This window comes from Scyliorhinus canicula, chromosome 3 (assembly GCF_902713615.1).
Source record: "Scyliorhinus canicula chromosome 3, sScyCan1.1, whole genome shotgun sequence".
In the NCBI taxonomy this organism is placed as follows: domain Eukaryota; kingdom Metazoa; phylum Chordata; class Chondrichthyes; order Carcharhiniformes; family Scyliorhinidae; genus Scyliorhinus; species Scyliorhinus canicula.
In genome coordinates this window covers 10,241,066-10,248,687 of record NC_052148.1, presented here as the reverse complement: position 1 = coordinate 10,248,687, position 7,622 = coordinate 10,241,066, and positions in this window count along the sequence as shown.

Genomic DNA, 7,622 nt, shown 5'->3' with positions numbered 1-7,622 from the left:
GTGAGGGTATTGGAGAGATGGGATTTGATGGGATAGTGAGGGTATTGGAGAGATGGGATTTGATGGGATAGTGAGGGTATTGGAGAGATGGGATTTGATGGGATAGTGAGGGTATTGGAGAGATGGGATTTGATGGGATAGTGAGGGTATTGGAGATATGGGATTTGATGGGATAGTGAGGGTATTGGAGAGATGGGATTTGATGGGATAGTGAGGGTATTGGAGAGATGGGATTTGATGGGATAGTGAGGGTATTGGAGAGATGGGATTGATGGGATAGTGAGGGTATTGGAGAGATGGGATTTGATGGGATAGTGAGGGTATTGGAGAGATGGGGTTTGATGGGATAGGTGAGGGTATTGGAGAGATGGGATTTGATGGGATAGTGAGGGTATTGGAGAGATGGGATTTGATGGGATAGTGAGGGTATTGGAGAGATGGGATTTGATGGGATAGTGAGGGTATTGGAGAGATGGGATTTGATGGGATAGTGAGGGTATTGGAGAGATGGGATTTGATGGGATAGTGAGGGTATTGGAGAGATGGGATTTGATGGGATAGTGAGGGTATTGGAGAGATGGGATTTGATGGGATAGTGAGGGTATTGGAGAGATGGGATTTGATGGGATAGTGAGGGTATTGGAGAGATGGGATTTGATGGGAGGTGAGGGTATTGGAGAGATGGGATTTGATGGGATAGTGAGGGTATTGGAGAGATGGGATTTGAATGGATAGTGAGGGTATTGGAGAGATGGGATTTGATGGGATAGTGAGGGTATTGGAGAGATGGGATTTGATGGATAGTGAGGGTATTGGAGAGATGGGATTTGATGGGATAGTGAGGGTATTGGAGAGATGGGATTTGATGGGATAGTGAGGGTATTGGAGAGATGGGATTTGATGGGATAGTGAGGGTATTGGAGAGATGGGATTTGATGGGATAGTGAGGGTATTGGAGAGATGGGATTTGATGGGATAGTGAGGGTATTGGAGAGATGGGATTTGATGGGATAGTGAGGGTATTGGAGAGATGGGATTTGATGGGAGGTGAGGGTATTGGAGAGATGGGATTTGATGGGATAGTGAGGGTATTGGAGAGATGGGATTTGATGGGATAGTGAGGGTATTGGAGAGATGGGATTTGATGGGATAGTGAGGGTATTGGAGAGATGGGATTTGATGGGATAGTGAGGGTATTGGAGAGATGGGATTTGATGGGATAGTGAGTGTATTGGAGAGATGGGATTTGATGGGATAGTGAGGGTATTGGAGAGATGGGATTTGATGGGAGGTGAGGGTATTGGAGAGATGGGATTTGATGGGATAGTGAGGGTATTGGAGAGATGGGATTTGATGGGAGGTGAGGGTATTGGAGAGATGGGATTTGATGGGATAGTGAGGGTATTGGAGAGATGGGATTTGATGGGATAGTGAGGGTATTGGAGAGATGGGATTTGATGGGATAGTGAGGGTATTGGAGAGATGGGATTTGATGGGATAGTGAGGGTATTGGAGAGATGGGATTTGATGGGAGGTGAGGGTATTGGAGAGATGGGATTTGATGGGATAGTGAGGTATTGGAGAGATGGGATTTGATGGGAGGGTGAGGGTATTGGAGAGATGGGATTTGATGGGATAGTGAGGGTATTGGAGAGATGGGATTTGATGGGATAGTGAGGGTATTGGAGAGATGGGATTTGATGGGATAGTGAGGGTATTGGAGAGATGGGATTTGATGGGATAGTGAGGGTATTGGAGAGATGGGATTTGATGGGATAGTGAGGGTATTGGAGAGATGGGATTTGATGGGATAGTGAGGGTATTGGAGAGATGGGATTTGATGGGATAGTGAGGGTATTGGAGAGATGGGATTTGATGGGATAGTGAGGGTATTGGAGAGATGGGATTTGATGGGATAGTGAGGGTATTGGAGAGATGGGATTTGATGGGATAGTGAGGGTATTGGAGAGATGGGATTTGATGGGATAGTGAGGGTATTGGAGAGATGGGATTTGATGGGATAGTGAGGGTATTGGAGAGATGGGATTTGATGGGATAGTGAGGGTATTGGAGAGATGGGATTTGATGGGATAGTGAGGGTATTGGAGAGATGGGATTTGATGGGATAGTGAGGGTATTGGAGAGATGGGATTTGATGGGATAGTGAGGGTATTGGAGAGATTGGATTTGATGGGATAGTGAGGGTATTGGAGAGATGGGATTTGATGGATAGTGTGGGTATTGGAGATATGGGATTTGATGGGATAGTGAGGGTATTGGAGAGATGGGATTTGATGGGATAGTGAGGGTATTGGAGAGATGGGATTTGATGGGATAGTGAGGGTATTGGAGAGATGGGATTTGATGGGATAGTGAGGGTATTGGAGAGATGGGATTTGATGGGATAGTGAGGGTATTGGAGAGATGGGATTTGATGGGATAGTGAGGGTATTGGAGAGATGGGATTTGATGGGATAGTGAGGGTATTGGAGAGATGGGATTTGATGGGATAGTGAGGGTATTGGAGAGATGGGATTTGATGGGATAGTGAGGGTATTGGAGAGATGGGATTTGATGGGATAGTGAGGGTATTGGAGAGATGGGATTTGATGGGATAGTGAGGGTATTGGAGAGATGGGATTTGATGGGATAGTGAGGGTATTGGAGAGATGGGATTTGATGGGAGGTGAGGGTATTGGAGAGATGGGATTTGATGGGATAGTGAGGGTATTGGAGAGATGGGATTTGATGGGATAGGTGAGGGTATTGGAGAGATGGGATTTGATGGGATAGTGAGGGTATTGGAGAGATGGGATTTGATGGGATAGTGAGGGTATTGGAGAGATGGGATTTGATGGGATAGTGAGGGTATTGGAGAGATGGGATTTGATGGGATAGTGAGGGTATTGGAGAGATGGGATTTGATGGGATAGTGGGTATTGGAGAGATGGGATTTGATGGGATAGTGAGGGTATTGGAGAGATGGGATTTGATGGGATAGTGAGGGTATTGGAGAGATGGGATTTGATGGGATAGTGAGGGTATCGGAGAGATGGGATTTGATGGGATAGTGAGGGTATTGGAGAGATGGGATTTGATGGGATAGTGAGGGTATTGGAGAGATGGGATTGATGGGATAGTGAGGGTATTGGAGAGACGGGTTTTGATAGGAGGGTGAGGGTATTGGAGAGATGGGATTTGATGGGATAGTGAGTGTATTGGAGAGATGGGATGTGATGGATAGTGAGGGTATTGGAGAGATGGGATTTGATGGGATAGTGAGGGTATTGGAGAGATGGGATTTGATGGATAGTGGGGTATTGGAGATATGGGATTTGATGGGATAGTGAGGGTATTGGAGAGATGGGATTTGATGGGATAGTGAGGGTATTGGAGAGATGGGATTTGATGGGATAGTGAGGGTATTGGAGAGATGGGATTTGATGGGATAGTGAGGGTATTGGAGAGATGGGATTTGATGGGATAGTGAGGGTATTGGAGAGATGGGATTTGATGGGATAGTGAGGGTATTGGAGAGATGGGATTTGATGGGATAGTGAGGGTATTGGAGAGATGGGATTTGATGGGATAGTGAGGGTATTGGAGAGATGGGATTTGATGGGATAGTGAGGGTATTGGAGAGATGGGATTTGATGGGATAGTGAGGGTATTGGAGAGATGGGATTTGATGGGATAGTGAGGGTATTGGAGAGATGGGATTTGATGGGATAGTGAGGGTATTGGAGAGATGGGATTTGATGGGATAGTGAGGGTATTGGAGAGATGGGATTTGATGGGATAGTGAGGGTATTGGAGAGATGGGATTTGATGGGATAGTGAGGGTATTGGAGAGATGGGATTTGATGGGATAGTGAGGGTATTGGAGAGATGGGATTTGATGGATAGTGAGGGTATTGGAGAGATGGGATTTGATGGGATAGTGAGGGTATTGGAGAGATGGGATTTGATGGGATAGTGAGGGTATTGGAGAGATGGGATTTGATGGGAGGTGAGGGTATTGGAGAGATGGGATTTGATGGGATAGTGAGGGTATTGGAGAGATGGGATTTGATGGGATAGTGAGGGTATTGGAGAGATGGGATTTGATGGGATAGTGAGGGTATTGGAGAGATGGGATTTGATGGGATAGTGAGGGTATTGGAGAGATGGGATTTGATGGGATAGTGAGGGTATTGGAGAGATGGGATTTGATGGGATAGTGAGGGTATTGGAGAGATGGGATTTGATGGGTAGGTGAGGGTATTGGAGAGATGGGATTTGATGGGATAGTGAGGGTATTGGAGAGATGGGATTTGATGGGATAGTGAGGGTATTGGAGAGATGGGATTTGATGGGATAGTGAGGGTATTGGAGAGATGGGATTTGATGGGATAGTGAGGGTATTGGAGAGATGGGATTTGATGGGATAGTGAGGGTATTGGAGAGATGGGATTTGATGGGATAGTGAGGGTATTGGAGAGATGGGATTTGATGGGATAGTGAGGGTATTGGAGAGATGGGATTTTATGGGATAGTGAGGGTATTGGAGAGATGGGATTTGATGGGATGGTGAGGGTATTGGAGAGATGGGATTTGATGGGATAGTGAGGGTATTGGAGAGATGGGATTTGATGGGATAGTGAGGGTATTGGAGAGATGGGATTGATGGGATAGTGAGGGTATTGGAGAGATGGGATTTGATGGGAGGGTGAGGGTATTGGAGAAATGGGATTTGATGGGATAGTGAGGGTATTGGAGAGATGGGATTTGATGGGATAGTGAGGGTATTGGAGAGATGGGATTTTATGTGAGGGTATTGGAGAGATGGGATTTGATGGGATAGTGAGGGTATTGGAGAGATGGGATTTGATGGGATAGTGAGGGTATTGGAGAGATGGGATTTGATGGGATAGTGAGGGTATCGGAGAGATGGGATTTGATGGGATAGTGAGGGTATTGGAGAGATGGGATTTGATGGGATAGTGAGGGTATTGGAGAGATGGGATTTGATGGGATAGTGAGGGTATTGGAGAGATGGGATTTGATAGGAGGTGAGGGTATTGGAGAGATGGGATTTGATGGGATAGTGAGGGTATTGGAGAGATGGGATTTGATGGGATAGTGAGGGTATTGGAGAGATGGGATTTGATGGGATAGTGAGGGTATTGGAGAGATGGGATTTGATGGATAGTGTGGGTATTGGAGATATGGGATTTGATGGGATAGTGAGGGTATTGGAGAGATGGGATTTGATGGGATAGTGAGGGTATTGGAGAGATGGGATTTTGATGGGATAGTGAGGGTATTGGAGAGATGGGATTTGATGGGATAGTGAGGGTATTGGAGAGATGGGATTTGATGGGATAGTGAGGGTATTGGAGAGATGGGATTTGATGGGAGGGTGAGGGTATTGGAGAGATGGGATTTGATGGGATAGTGAGGGTATGGAGAGATGGGATTTGATGGGATAGTGAGGGTATTGGAGAGATGGGATTTGATGGGATAGTGAGGGTATTGGAGAGATGGGATTTGATGGATAGTGAGGGTATTGGAGAGATGGGATTTGATGGGATAGTGAGGGTATTGGAGAGATGGGATTTGATGGGATAGTGAGGGTATTGGAGAGATGGGATTTGATGGGATAGTGAGGGTATTGGAGAGATGGGATTTGATGGGATAGTGAGGGTATTGGAGAGATGGGATTTGATGGGAGAGTGAGGGTATTGGAGAGATGGGATTTGATGGGATAGTGAGGGTATTGGAGAGATGGGATTTGAATGGATAGTGAGGGTATTGGAGAGATGGGATTTGATGGGATAGTGAGGGTATTGGAGAGATGGGATTTGAATGGGATAGTGAGGGTATTGGAGAGATGGGATTTGATGGAGGGTGAGGGTATTGAAGAGATGGGATTTGATGGGATAGTGAGGGTATTGGAGAGATGGGATTTGATGTGATAGTGAGGGTATTGGAGAGATGGGATTTGTTGGGATAGTGAGGGTATTGGAGAGATGGGATTTGATGGGATAGTGAGGGTATTGGAGAGATGGGATTTGATGGGATAGTGAGGGTATTGGAGAGATGGGATTTGATGGGATAGTGAGGGTATTGGAGAGATGGGATTTGATGGGATAGTGAGGGTATTGGAGAGACGGGATTTTGATAGGGAGGGTGAGGGTATTGGAGAGATGGGATTTGATGGGATAGTGAGTGTATTGGAGAGATGGGATTTGATGGGATAGTGAGGGTATTGGAGAGATGGGATTTGATGGGATAGTGAGGGTATTGGAGAGATGGGATTTGATGCGATAGTGTGGGTATTGGAGATATGGGATTTGATGGGATAGTGAGGGTATTGGAGAGATGGGATTTGATGGGATAGTGAGGGTATTGGAGAGATGGGATTTGATGGGATAGTGAGGGTATTGGAGAGATGGGATTTGATGGGATAGTGAGGGTATTGGAGAGATGGGATTTGATGGGATAGTGAGGGTATTGGAGAGATGGGGATTTGATGGGAGAGTGAGGGTATTGGAGAGATGGGATTTGATGGGATAGTGAGGGTATTGGAGAGATGGGATTTGATGGGATAGTGAGGGTATTGGAGAGATGGGATTTGATGGGATAGTGAGGGTATTGGAGAGATGGGATTTGATGGGATAGTGAGGGTATTGGAGAGATGGGATTTGATGGGATAGTGAGGGTATTGGAGAGATGGGATTTGATGGGATAGTGAGGGTATTGGAGAGATGGGATTTGATGGGATAGTGAGGGTATTGGAGAGATGGGATTTGATGGGATAGTGAGGGTATTGGAGAGATGGGATTTGATGGGAGGTGAGGGTATTGGAGAGATGGGATTTGATGGGATAGTGAGGGTATTGGAGAGATGGGATTTGATGGAGAGTGAGGGTATTGGAGAGATGGGATTTGATGGGATAGTGAGGGTATTGGAGAGATGGGATTTGAATGGATAGTGAGGGTATTGGAGAGATGGGATTTGATGGGGAGGGTAGTAATTAGAGATGGGATTTGATGGGATAGTGAGGGTATTGGAGGATGGGATTTGATGTGAGAGTGAGGGTATTGGAGAGATGGGATTTGATGGGATAGTGAGGGTATTGGAGAGATGGATTTGATGGGAGTGAGGGTATTGGAGAGATGGGATTTGATGGGATAGTGAGGGTATTGGAGAGATGGGATTTGATGGTAGTGAGGGTATTGGAGAGATGGGGTTTGATGGGAGTGAGGGTATTGGAGAGATGGGATTTGATGGGATAGTGAGGGTATTGGATAGGGGCTGATGGGATAGTGAGGGTATTGGAGAGATGGGATTTGATGGATAGTGTGGGTATTGGAGAGATGGGATTTGATGGGATAGTGAGGGTATTGGAGAGATGGGATTTGATGGGATGAGGGTATTGGAGAGATGGGATTTGATGGGATAGTGAGGTTTTGGAGAGATGGGATTTGATGGGTAGTGAGGGTATTGGAGAGATGGGATTTGATGGGATAGTGAGGGTATTGGAGAGATGGGATTTGATGGGATAGTGAGGGTATTGGAGAGATGGGATTTGATGGGATAGTGAGGGTATTGGAGAGATGGGATTTGATGGGATAGTG